Source organism: Leucoraja erinacea, chromosome 11 (genome assembly GCF_028641065.1).
Source record: "Leucoraja erinacea ecotype New England chromosome 11, Leri_hhj_1, whole genome shotgun sequence".
NCBI classification, from domain to species: Eukaryota; Metazoa; Chordata; class Chondrichthyes; order Rajiformes; family Rajidae; genus Leucoraja; species Leucoraja erinaceus.
The window spans coordinates 14,957,900-14,971,547 of record NC_073387.1 but is presented as its reverse complement, the minus strand read 5'-3'; positions in this window follow the sequence as shown (position 1 = coordinate 14,971,547).

Below are 13,648 nucleotides of genomic sequence, written 5' to 3'. Positions count from 1 at the left end.
GTGATATACTAAGATTTTATATGTATTTTATGATATTTTTTTAATATGCAATGCATTTTTATGTAATGTTGCCCCTCGAGTCCGTATTAAAGTTTTTTATTATTATTATTATTATTATTATTATTATTATTATTATTATTATTATTATTATTATTATTGTTATTATTATTATTATTACTCCTCTCCCCACCTTCCACCATCCCTGTCTGGTGTGTATTGTCTACCGCTTAGCCAGCTTGGTGAATGTTGGTAAGTTTAATCCGAAATCCTCTATAAACCTTCAGTTTTGCATTTGCTACCGATTTCGAACACCTGATATATGTTTCCATATTTCATGAAGGTTAGAAAATATCTTTAATTCATTGTACTTCCACCTATGACAGAGCTCAGGATGATGCACTGTCACACAGAACCACCTGAGTGTAACGAGGGAGCAATTCTGGGCACGTTGGCCTGGGAGACGATATTGATGTTGGTTCACTTATCAGGCTAATGAACTTTTAAACCAACAGTGTAGGAGATATTTCTCCAATGCTTCAATGTAAGGGCAGCAGGTAGTCCATCTCTAAAGCATTTAGGAGCATGGACAGCACTTCTACTAGGCAGATTATGTCAGATCTGATGTTTTGAACTTCTATTACATTTTCTCTTTAAATATGCAGAGGAACCTGACTATAACCTGGCTGCAGATGCGGCACGGTGGCGCAGCGATACAGTTGCTGCCGTACAGTACTTACAGCGCCAGAGATCTAGGATCGATTCCGACTACAGGTGCTGTCGGTACGGAGTTTGTATATTCTCCCCATGACTGCATGGGTCTTCTCCGAGATCTTTGGTTTCCTTCCACATTTCAAAGACGTACAGATTTGTAGGTTCATTGGTTTAGCATAAATGTACAATTTGTCCCGAGTGTGTGTGTAGGATAGTGTTGGTGTGCGGGGATCGCTGGTTGATGCGGTCTCTGTGGGCCGAAGGGCCTATTTCCGCACTGTATCTCTAAAACTAAAAAACTGAAACTAAATCATCTTGCACCCTCCTTTCAACTGGATCAAGCTCTTGCTCTTTGAAGTCTGTAGACAGCATGTAAAAGCTCCCCGCCATTAAAAGACATCATGTGCCGGCCACATCTACTGCACAGTATGAAGTTCAGGTTTTGGAACATCAGTAACCTCATGGATAGTCCCACAGCAACTGGCCTGAATATCACACCACTATTGTAGCCTGTAAACTCAGATGCATATTATACAAAACACGATAAATTCAAAATTGGTTTCCTCTTTCATTGGCTTTTTAGGGGTTATAAAATTATGTAGATATAGCAGCCATTAATTCAACACATGGACCAGTCTTAGAATGATCTAATGTACAGTGCAAGCAGTGATCAATTTGATATTATAAAGACAACTTTGTAAACAGGCAGGCTGCTTAATTGTATGACCGTGACTCATTCTTAGATGCATCCATCAATTGTAAGACAGAATGGGAGTACATTAATTCATCAACATCAAACCAGAGACTGAAAATGTAAGTTATTTCACAACCTTGTGATAGAAATGAAGGAAGCTTCCAAACAAGACTTGGTTGTCACTCGGCACATCAAGCCCGGACATGTTTGGCTGCCTATCCATAATTGGGTTATTTAAGATTAAGTTTAGGTTTAGGTTTAGGGTCATTTTTGTCACGTGTCCCAAGGTGCAATGCAAAGATCGGTAGCAGGCTATCCAAACAGTTCAGATATACCATACATAGATACAATCAGCCCAAATTCAAGTACAATAGGTAGAGCAAAGGAGAAGATACAGAGTGCAGAATATAGATCTCAGCATTGTAGTGCATCAGTTCCATTGACAAAGTCCCATGTCCTCAATGTGGTTGAAAGTGATTGATCAGTGACCTAAGTTATGGAAGAATAGCTCAGAAGGCTGATAACAGAGGAGAAGAAGCTGTTATGATATGATATGATATGCCATTTATTGTCACTATACATGTACAGTGAAACTGAAAGCTGCTCGTACTCAGTGCATACATACAATTTTACACAAAAAACAAGAAACAGAAAAAACAAAACAGAAGGGAGATGGGGGGGGGGGGGGGAATAGGTGCACAAATTCTACGGCGCTACATACATATATACATATATACAGATGGAAGTCCGTGTTGGGGCGGTGTAGTCAGTGCATGTGTGGATTTGAATTTATGGTAGATATAATTCACGGTAAGCAGCTATTCCTGAGTCTGTTTGTCCTGGATTTGATGCACCTATAGCGCCTTCCAGAGGGCAGCAGGTCGAACAGTCCAAACGCAGGATGGGAGCTGTCTTTGGTGATCTTCTTTGCCCTGCTAAGGCAGCGGGAGGTGTAGATGTCCATCAGGGAGGGGAGAGGGCAACCAATGATCCTCTGCGCTGTCCTGGTTACCCTCTGAAGCCTCTCCCTGTCTGCCATGGTGCAGCTGCCATACCATGCTGTAATGCAGTATGTCAGCAGGCTCTCGATGGACGAGCGGTAGAAGGTCAGCAGCAGGTTAGAGTCCAGGTTGTGCTTCCTGAGGACCCTCAGGAAGTGCAGCCGCTGCTGAGCCTTCTTGATGACCGCCGTCGTGTTGTCCGTCCAGGAGATATCAGCAGCGATATGGATGCCGAGAAACCGGAAGGTGTTGACCCTCTCCACACACTCGCCGTTAATGTGTAGGGGGACTAAGTCGGTGCTGTGCCTCCTGAAGTCGACAATGAGCTCTTTTGTTTTCCTGGTGTTCAGAGCCAGATTGTTTTCTGAGCACCAGGTTGTCAACTTCAGGACTTCCTCTCTGTAGGCTGCCTCGTCTCCCTTTGAAATAAGTCCGACCACAGTAGTGTCGTCAGCAAATTTGACGATGTGGTTGTTGTTGTGGGCCGGACTACAGTCGTAGGTGTAGAGACAGTATAAGAGGGGGCTTAGCACACAGCCCTGTGGGGAACCGGTACTCAACCTGCGAGTGGAGGAGAGGTGGGGGCCGAGTCTCACAGTCTGGGGCCGGTTTGTGAGGAAATCCTTAATCCAGGCACATGTGACAGTGGGGAGGCCGAGAGTGACCAGTTTACCAATGAGGATGTCCGGGATGATTGTATTAAAGGCTGAACTAAAATCCACAAAGAGCATCCGGACGTAGCTCTGCCCCTGCTCCAGATGGCTCAGCACAGTGTGGAGAGCTACGGTGATGGCGTCTTCTGTGGATCTGTTTTGGCGATAAGCGAATTGGTGGGGGTCGAAGTCTGTTCCTGAGTCTAGTGGTGCGATTTCAACTTCTGAACCTTCTGCTGGATGGAAGCAAGGAGGAGGAGGAATGACCAGGGTGGAACAAGTCTTTGATTATGTTGGCCGCTTGTCCCAGGTTGGTGAAATGCAGATGGAGCCAATGGCGGGAAATCTGATGTGTGTTATGGAGTGAGCTACATCTACAACTCTCTGCGATTGGTTGTGGTCTTGGGCAGAGCTGTTCTCAAACCAAGCTGTGATGCAACCGGACAGTATGTTTTCTATGGTGCATCTCCAGAAGTTTGTAAGCGTCACTAGACACATGCCAAATAATCTCAGTCTCCCCAAGAGTTGGGGAGGTGGGGTGTGGGGGGGTGGTGATGTGAGGTGTGGGAGGGTGGGAGGTGGGGGAGGGGGGGTTGTTTGGGGAGGGGGGTGTGGGGTGGTGTAGGGGGGGGGGGGGGTGTGGTGTGTGTGTGGGGGGGGGGATGTGGCCGGGTGGTTGGAAGGGGTGTGTTGGGGAGGGGGGGGGGGTGTGAGGAAGTAGGGGGGGGGGTGTGTGGGGTGCGTATGTGGTGTGGGGGGAGGGGGTGTGTGGGTTCACCAGTCCCCCGGCCCCGGCTCCGACCACACTCCTGGCTCCAGTTCCTGGCTCCGGACTCACTCAGCTGCTCCCGTCCCCAGCGCCTGTCACGCTCACAGCCCTCGCCCACGAACACAGCCCGCCCCCGCCCATGTAACACAGCCCACAATCCGCTACTTCAGCTTTATTCTCGGCGGCTTCTGGACGAGCGGCTTCTGGACGTGCTCACAGACTCAGACCTGCCTCCGGGGCTTTATTCTCCAGTGGGTTTTGGAATGGGCATTACCTTCATGGTGACAGACAGGCGAGAAAACCAATCTGCTGCTCTCACAATTTTTTAAATCTTCATGACTTTTCTCATCTTCCACCAATCCGAAAAAAAACTTGGTGCTATGGAGCAGAGGAGAACGGTGAGTAAGGTCGAGAAATAATGCTAGCGACATAGGGAACCGTTTTTGCTCAAATTTAAAAATAGATTATGTGGGGGTTTGGGGAAACTTTTTAATCTCTTCCCTCAACGGCGATGCTATTCCTTCCGTATCGTATCTCCGCCCACACTGCGGACTAACATCGTGGAGCTGGTGGACCCATTGTTAGGTCAATGGGTCGAAGCTCCAACCACAGGAGCTTCGACCGCCCTGATCGTGGGAGCCTCGATCGCCCCGTTGCGGGGGCTTCGATGGGCGACTGCAGGAACTTCGATCGCCCCAACTACAGATGTTTTGATCACCCCGACCGCTGGAGAAAAGGAGGAAGAAGGTAAAAGTTATTTGCCTTCCATCACAGTGGGGAATGTGAGGTCGCTGAAAAACAAGATGGACGTGCTGCCTGCGCTGGTGGAGACTCGGAGGGATTGCCGTGAGGGATCTGTGTTTGCAGGGACAATGCACCATGAGGACATCTGGTGCGAGTGTGGACGGCTTTCTGTCTGTTGGGGCGGACAGGGACTGCAGAGAGAGGGACAGCGGTCGGCACAACTCTGGTCACATCACAGTGAAGGAGCGTGTGTGTTGCCCGGACATTGAATTGATGGTGTGGGTCTCCGCTTATGCTGTGTGCTCTGGGGATTCTCACATGCCACTGTGGTGGCTGTTTATATCTAATCTTTATGCAGTTTTGTATCTTGGTGCTTTTTTGGTATGACTGTATGCTAAATCAAATGTTGTTGGTAATAAAGGTCCATTGTATCATTGAACTATTTGTCTGTCTTCAATCATGGCGTATTTGTGTACTCAGGAACGTCATGATTAACACTAATTTAGGTGTCTACCCTGAAAATGTTAAAGCTAGTTAATCATGGAAACAAGAAACTGCAGAGTTAAAGAGGGAACTGCAGATGCTGGAGAATCGAAGGTTACACAGAAAAGCTGGAGAAACTCAGCGGGTGCAGCAGCATCTATGGAGCGAAGGAAATAGGCAACGTTTCGGGCCGAAACTGCAGACATGGTTTACAAACAAAGACACAAATTGCTAGAATGACTCAGAATGACTCAGGCAGCATCTCTGGAGAATCTGGATTGATGATGTTTCGGGTTGAGACACTACTTGAGGCTGCCTGACCAATGAGTTACTCCAGCACTTTGTATCTTTAGTTTTAATTCAACGTACTTTTTATAGAGGGTCTCCAAGAGAGTTTATGGTTCTCTTGACAATAAAGACTTTTATATCAACCAGCTTTCGCCTACAAGTGTGTTGGAAGAAACTGCAAATGCTGGTTTAAAGTGAAGATAGACACAAAAAGCCGGCATAACTCAGCAGGTCAGGCAGCATCTCTGGAGAAAAGGAATAGATGTCGTTTCGGATCATGACCCTTTTTTAGACAGAGTCAGGGGAAAGACAAACGAGAGATTAGATGGCACATTAAACAAATGAATGAATCACACAGGGAGTGCAATAGGAGAGGGTGTCTCAGAACTATTGTCAGAGAGACAAGAACCTCTTTAAAGTAAGCATTTCTTTCGCAGTGGAGCAGACAAAATACTGTTCTTCCGACCCCGAAATGTTCCTTCCAACACACGGTGTTATCATCTGTTAGTTTTCCTTTGTCACCAGATGAACAGTGTTGCCGTCAAAGGTAGACAAAAAAGCTGGAGAAACCCAAAACCCTTCTTCAGCCCGAAACGTCGCCTATTTCCTTCGCTCCATAGATGCTGCTGCACCCGCTGAGTTTCTCCAGCATTTTTGTCTACCTTCGATTTTCCAGAATCTGCAGTTCCTTCTTAAACTGTTGCCATCAATATATTCAGGTTAGGACACAAAGTGTTGGAGTAACTCAACGGGTCAAGCAGCATCTCTGGAGAACAAGGATAGGTAACGTTTCAATAATTAATCATGATGGTTGCATTTGTCAAGTCATGCAGGCTCCCGCAATTCGAGTTCCCATAGTTGATCCCCAGCAAGAGGCCGCCAGCACCTCAATGTTAGGCCGCAGTGTGGACGGAGATATGATACGGGGAAAAATTGCATCTCTGTCGAGCCAAGAGATTTAAAAAAAGGTTCCCCCACCCACACCCACATAAAACAAGCTAAATAACACTAAAATATAAAATTTAACACATACTAAAAAAACAACAAAGGAAAAGGACGAGACAAACTGTTGGCGAGGCAGCCATTGCACCCGAAGATCAATAATCTTTGGGTAATGGTAGCAGTTTCAAGAGAGTAATGTCCCTCTGCAATAGAACAAAAAACACAGAAAAGTCTTGCACAGGAACAGGCTCCTCAGCCCGTGCCGAACATGATGCCAAATTAGACTAATTCCTTCTTCACAAGTTCATAAATTCAGAAGTTCATAAGTTTTAGGTGCAGAATTAGTACATTGTGTCCATCAAGTCTACTCCGCTATTCAATTATGGCTGATCTATCTTTTCCTCTGAACCCCATTCTCCTGCCTTTATCCCATAACGCCAGACACCCTTACTAATCAAGAATCTGTCAATCTCCGCCTTAAAATATCCATTGACTTGGCCTCAAAAGCTGTCGGCGGCAATGAATTCCACAGATTCACCACTTCTAACTGTATACGATTCATTCCCCTCCATTACCTCCATATCATTTGTCTATCTTAAAGCATCTTAAATCCCACCTTTGTATCTGCCTCCACCATCACTCCTGGCAGCACATTCCAGGCATCTACCACTATCTGCGTAAAATACTTAGCTCTAACATCTCCTTTAAACTCAAGTCAAGTCAAGTTTATTCGTCACATACACATACGAGATGTGCAGTGAAATGAAAAGTGGCAATGCTCGCGGACTTTGTGCAAAAAAACAAACAAACAAACAACCAAACAAACTACAAACAGAATGGAACAGAATCACATATTGTAATAAGTGAATTTACAGAAAACTCTGCTATAAGTGTCGAATAGGTCAGGAGGACACATTATTGGCATAAGTGTATTGAGTATAGGAGCAGGGAGGTTCTACTGCAGTTGTACAGGGTCTTGGTGAGACCACACCTGGAGTATTGCGTACAGTTTTGGTCTCCTAATCTGAGAAATGACATTCTTGCCATGGAGGGAGTACAGAGAAGGTTCACCAGACTGATTCCTGGGATGTCAGGACTTTCATATGAAGAAAGACTGAATAGACTCGGCTTGTACTCGCTAGAATTTTGAAGATTGAGGGGGGATCTTATAGAAACTTACAAAATTCTTAAGGGGTTGGACAGGCTAGATGCAGGAAGATTGTTCCCGATGTTGGGGAAGTCCAGAACAAGGGGTCACAGTTTAAGGATAAGAGGGAAATCTTTTAGGACCAAGATGAGAAAAACATTTTTCACACAGAGTGGTGAATCTTTGGAATTCTCTGCCACAGAAGGTAGTTGAGGTCAGTTCATTGGCTATATTTAAGAGGGAGTTAGATGTGGCCCTTGTGGCTAAAGGGATCAGGGGGTATGGAGAGAAGGCAGGTACGGGATACTGAGTTGGATGATCAGTCTTGAGCATATTGAATGTGGGTGCAGGCTCGAAGGGCCGAATGGCCTACTCCTGCACCTAATTTCTATGTTTCTATGTTTCTATGTTTCTATGAAGGAAAAAGGGGACAAAAAGCACAGCAATTAAAAAAAAGCAGTAGAGTGGTACAGTAAAATTACAGTAAACTATGCCCTCTCATCTAAAAGCTTTGGCCTTTCGTATTTTTCATTGCTACCTTGGACTAGAAGTTCTAACCATTTACCCTATCTTTGCCTTTCATCATTTTATGAAATTCCATCCGGTCTCGTCTCAACCTTGGATGTTTCCTGTGTTACACTATGACACTATGAGGAAAAGGCAGGGAGAGGTGTGTCAAGAGTAAATCAAAAATCCCCCACTGTGACAAAGCAAAATACCAGCTAGATTTCATCTCGATTACTCATAAGACACAGGATTTTTTTAGATGTTTATTCCAGACGTTATACCTGGGCTTAATAGGACTATTTCATTTGCACATTTAACGCAAATCTCTTGGAAATTTTCAATCATCAAGTTGAAACTTGAACATGAACTGTATTGCAACATGCCCACTCAATTTATTTATTTAATTCTTTATTTCGAACAGAATAAAAGAATAAAAAGCAAGTGTGAAACAGCATACAAAAAACAAAACAAAAACATTTATAAAGTGTCATAAACAATATCTATAAATAAATGAAATCGTATGTGTCCGAAAAGGAGCAGGAAGAAGCCAAAGCTTATTCATTCCCACCTTATTCAACTGCTTATAATTATCTTATACAAGATAAATGTTACTTTTTTTATAATGTTATCCTTTTGCGAGAATAATCCGAGGGATGCTTGGGTTAACATATGATGAGCACTGAACAGCACTGGGGCTAATTCTGCTCCTATAATTTATGAACTTATGAACTCTACGCTCAATTTCTCCACATTTGCTGCCAAGTTGCGATTTTCTATTCAAGGAAATCCAGGATGTCCTCCTCCTTTAGTAAACGTGGTTTCCCCTCTGCTGTCCTTACCCACATCCCTTCTATGTCTCATAGATCTGCTGTCACCTAATCCTTTCCCATCACCAACCTCCACATCTCACACATCTAACACTTCATCCTCCGACATTTCCATCATGTTCAACATGATCGCACCTTTGGTAACATTTTCCCATCCCCACCCCTTTCCACTTTCGGCAGAAATTGCTCAATCTGCAACTCCATTGTTCACTCATCCTTTCCCACACAAAACATTCTCTCCCCAGGTACTTTCCCCTACAACTGCAGGACATGTAACACCTGTCCCTGTACTTCCTCCCTGACATCTATCCAGGGTGACCAGCAATCCTTCCAGGTAATGCACACGTTCACATGCACCTCCTCTAACCTCATCTCCTGCATTCGATGCTCCTGAGGTGGTCTCAAAATCAGCATGCGCAAGCGTAGATTCAGCGACCGTTTCGCCGAACAGCTGCGCCCAGTCTACCAACGCCTGTTAGATCTCCCCATTGCTAATCATTTTTAACTCCTTTTCCCATTCTGATCTTTGTTTTTTCTGGTCTTCCTCCATAGCCAGAGTAAAGACACGCGTAAACTGAAGGAACATCACCTCAATTTCCGCTTAGGATTTTGAAAATGGTGCAAAATCTGGCGTCTCTTGTATGTGGTATCAAAGGGCCATTTCCATACACTTTGCACTTAATCTGGGATGGTGCCAGTGTACAGGAGTGAGATAGAAAACCTGGCCGAGTGGTGCCACAACAACAACCTCTTGTTCAATGTCAACAAGACTAACAAACTAATCATTGACTTCAGAAAAAGGAAGTAGACAGTGGAGAGAGTTAGCAGCTTCACATTCCTGGGCATTAATATATTGCATGACCTGTCCTGATCCCAGAATATAGATGTAATAACGTGGAAAGCACACCAGCACCTCTACATTCATAGAAATTTAAAGAAACTTCATATGTCACTACATATTCATTACAAACGTCTGCAAACATATTGTAGAAATTATCCTGGCTGGTTGCATCATGGCGAGATATGGCAATTCCAATGTAAGAGTACAGTTTAGTTCAGTTTAGTTTAGTTTAGTGTCACAGGGTGGAAACAGACATTGTGGTCTGTGCCACTCAGCAATCCCTGAAAACTAACACTAGGGTGTTACACACTAGGGGCAATTTACAATTTACCAAAGCCAATTAATCTACAAACCTGCACTTCTTTGGAGCGTGGGAGGAAACCAGAGCAACCGGAGAAAACCCAAGCAGGTCGCAGGAGAATGTATAAACTCAGTACTGACAGCACCCATAGTCAGGATCGAACCTGGGTCTCTGGCGCTGTAAGGCAGCAACTCTACTGCTGCGACATCATGTCGCCCCAAAGGGTTGCAGTAAATAGTAGATCCAGCTCGGTCCATCATGAGGATCAGCCCTCCCCATCATTAAAGGCATCTACAGGAGGCACTGACTCAAGAAGACTCAAGATCTATATTCAAAGATCCCCGCCATCCGAGCCGTGCCCTCTTCTCATTGGTACTACCAGGTGGAAGATGCATAACCATCATGTCTCACATCACCAACTTCAAGAACAGCTACTTTCCTATAACTATTAGGTTCTTGAAGTAACCCACATAACCATAATCCATTCTTGGCAATGGAACATTATGGACCGCCTGTTGCACTTGTTTTGCTTTTCACTGTTTTGCAGAATTGTATGTGTAATTTTTAGGCATAATTCATGTTGTGTGTTGTCTATGTGCCTTTCATGTTGCTGCAAACACGGTTTTCATTGTATCTGCACATGACCGTGCTTGTACATGTGGGAAGATCAGAACTTGGGAGTTGCAATATGACACTAGAATATTCCATAAGAGGATCAACTGTATAGTGTGCTTTGACAGAACAGCATGCAGAACAAGAATTTCACTGCATCTCTAAACTAAATAGTAAACTAAACTAAACTGAACCTGCCTCTTCTCGAAAAGCAATGCCTTGAGATCGATGTTCAGCAACTGTGGCAGGGCTTGAATGCCCCCTATAGGGCAAAATCAGGAGGTGGCTCAAACGACAGCGAAGCATCACTCCCTGACGAGCTCAATGCGTTCTACACATGTTTCGATAGGAAGAACACTGATCTGCCTTCCCGAGCCCCTAATCGCCCTGACGGTGTTACAGTCACAGAGGCCGACGTCAGAAGATCCTTCAGGGGGGTGAACCCTCGGAAAGCGCCTGGACCTGATGGTATACCCGGTTGAGTTCTCAAGTATTAAGAGGGCATCAATAATACCGGTGCCTAAGAGGAGTAAGGTGATGTGCCTCAATAACTATTGACCAGTGGCACTAACGTTTGTGGTGATGAAGTGCTTTGAGAGGTTCGTTATGGTGCACATCAACTCCTACCTTGACAAGAACCTCGACCAACTACAGTTCACATACCGCCACAACAGGCCAATGGAAGATGCAATTTCACTGGCTCTCCACTCCACACTTGGACAATAAACACACCTACGTCAGGATGTTGTTTATTGACTATAGCTCGGCGTTTAATACCATCATCACTTCCAAGCTGGTTACCATTGGGACCTGGGGTGCAGGGTATTGCACTGAGGTTTTCCCAACAACCTGTTTCACTCACGGTTCACAGACTCGCCAGCCGCCTGCCACTTTTGCGGGCTGGAAGAATCTGTGTACCACGTGTACATGGAGTGCGTGAGGCTGCACCCACTGTTTGAATACTCTTTGCCTTCTGGCTGCATTTTTCACCCACCATCCTCATCCTCCCCTGTGCATAGGGGAGAGGGTAGGGCTGAAGATGTCCTGGTTGGGTTGCTCCTGGGCCTGGCCAAGCTGGCCATCTGCGAGTCAAGGCGCCTGGTGGTGGAGGGCTCTACCCGAGCCAGCTGACTGCCCCTTTTCCAGGGTTACGTTCATGCCCGGGTGGGGTTAGAAAGGGAATACGCCCTGTCCACGGGCACCCTGGGGGAGTTCCAGGAGTGCTGGGCTACGCAGGGTGTTGAATGTATCCTCAAAAAGGATTGTAAAATAGTTGTATAGTAGTTTATTATGGATATTTGTTTGTATTGTATTATGGTGGTGGGTTCTGACTTGTTTTATTGTAGTATAAATATTATTTTTTAATAATTGAATACATTTTTTGATTAAAAAAAAAATTAAAATAAAGCTGGTTACCATTGAACCTGGTTGCTGTCGACCGGGCCCCCCCTCCGCCAGTGGAGGGCAACGGCCCAGGCGTGAGAGCAGCCGGTCTTTGTCCCACCCCACCGGGTGTCGGGGTGGCTCAAATGTGTGGAGTACTTGTGGTTGAGCAAGCCCAGCTCAGCCGGAAGTATTCATCAGACCCAGGCGCCGTAATCCATCCAGTGAGCAGGTCCCACACAATTTGATCCGCCTTTCCTCGACACCCTTCATCTCCCTCCGACGCAGGGAGGCATAGATACATAGAAAATAGGGCAGGAGTAGGCATTGCCCTTCGAGCCGTGCACCGCCATTCAAGGATCATGGCTGATCTCAACTCACACCCTGCACTTAACCACAACCCAGGGGGTTCACTTGTCCAGACACCAAGATGGAAAGGAATCCTGCACTTCCTCCCCTGGTTCACCGCACCAAGGTGGTATTGCCTTCCGGTCGTGAGGGGGGCCCCCGTTGGGGGTCCCTCTGTTGTGTCCTAGAGTCACCACTAGAGGGTTCTGCCTCGCGATCAATGTTTCCTAAGGGGGTTCCCTGGGCGACGTCCAGGGGGTTGGCAGCAGCCATGTTAGGCTTGAAATAAACACACTTCGGATTCTGTACACCAAATGTAGATTGTGAATTATTTAGCCCTCGAACACAACATCTGGCGACGAGGAGGACGCAGACTACGGACAGGTGTAACCCTCCCTTTACTCGGGTTTTGGGATAGTTAAAGGCTACTGCCACGCACCTCGTGTAGACACAACAGTCCGGCCGGTTTCACAACGCCTATGGCGTCTACCATTTTCCGTTCGCGCTGAAGTCTCAACGGAACTGAAACGACTCGAGAAGGATGGTATCATTGAGCGCATCGATTCATAGAAACATAGAAATTAGGTGCAGGAGTAGGACATTCGGCCCTTCGAGCCTGCACCGCCATTCAATATGATCATGACTGATCATCCAACTCAGTATCCCGTACCTGCCTTCTCTCCATACCCCCTGATCCCCTTAGCCACAAGGGCCACATCTAACTCCCTCTTAAATATAGCCAATGAACTGGCCTCAACTACCCTCTGTGGCAGAGAGTTCCAGAGATTCACCACTCTCTGTGTGAAAAAAGTTCTTCTCATCTCGGTTTTACAGGATTTCCCCCTTATCCTTAAGCTGTGACCCCTTGTCCTGGACTTCCCTAACATCGGGAACAATCTTCCTGCATCTAGCCTGTCCAACCCCTTAAGAATTTTGTAATTTTCTATAAGATCCCCTCTCAATCTCCTAAATTCTAGAGAGTATAAACCAAGTCTATCCAGTCTTTCTTCATAAGACAGTCCTGACATCCCAGGAATCAGTCTGGTGAACCGTCTCTGCACTCCCTCTATGGCAATAATTTCCTTCCTCAGATTTGGAGACCAAAACTGTACGCAATACTCCAGGTGTGGTCTCACCAAGACCCTGTACAACTGCAGTAGAACATCCTTGCTCCTATACTCAAATCCTTTTGCAATGAAAGCTAACATACCATTCGCTTTCTTTACTGCCTGCTGCACCTGCATGCCTACCTTCAATGACTGGTGTACCACGACACCCAGGTCTCGCTGCATCTCCCCCTTTCCCAATCGGCCACCATTTAGATAATAGTCTGCTTTCCCGTTTTTGCCACCAAAATGGATAACCTCACATTTATCCACATTATACTGCATCTGCCA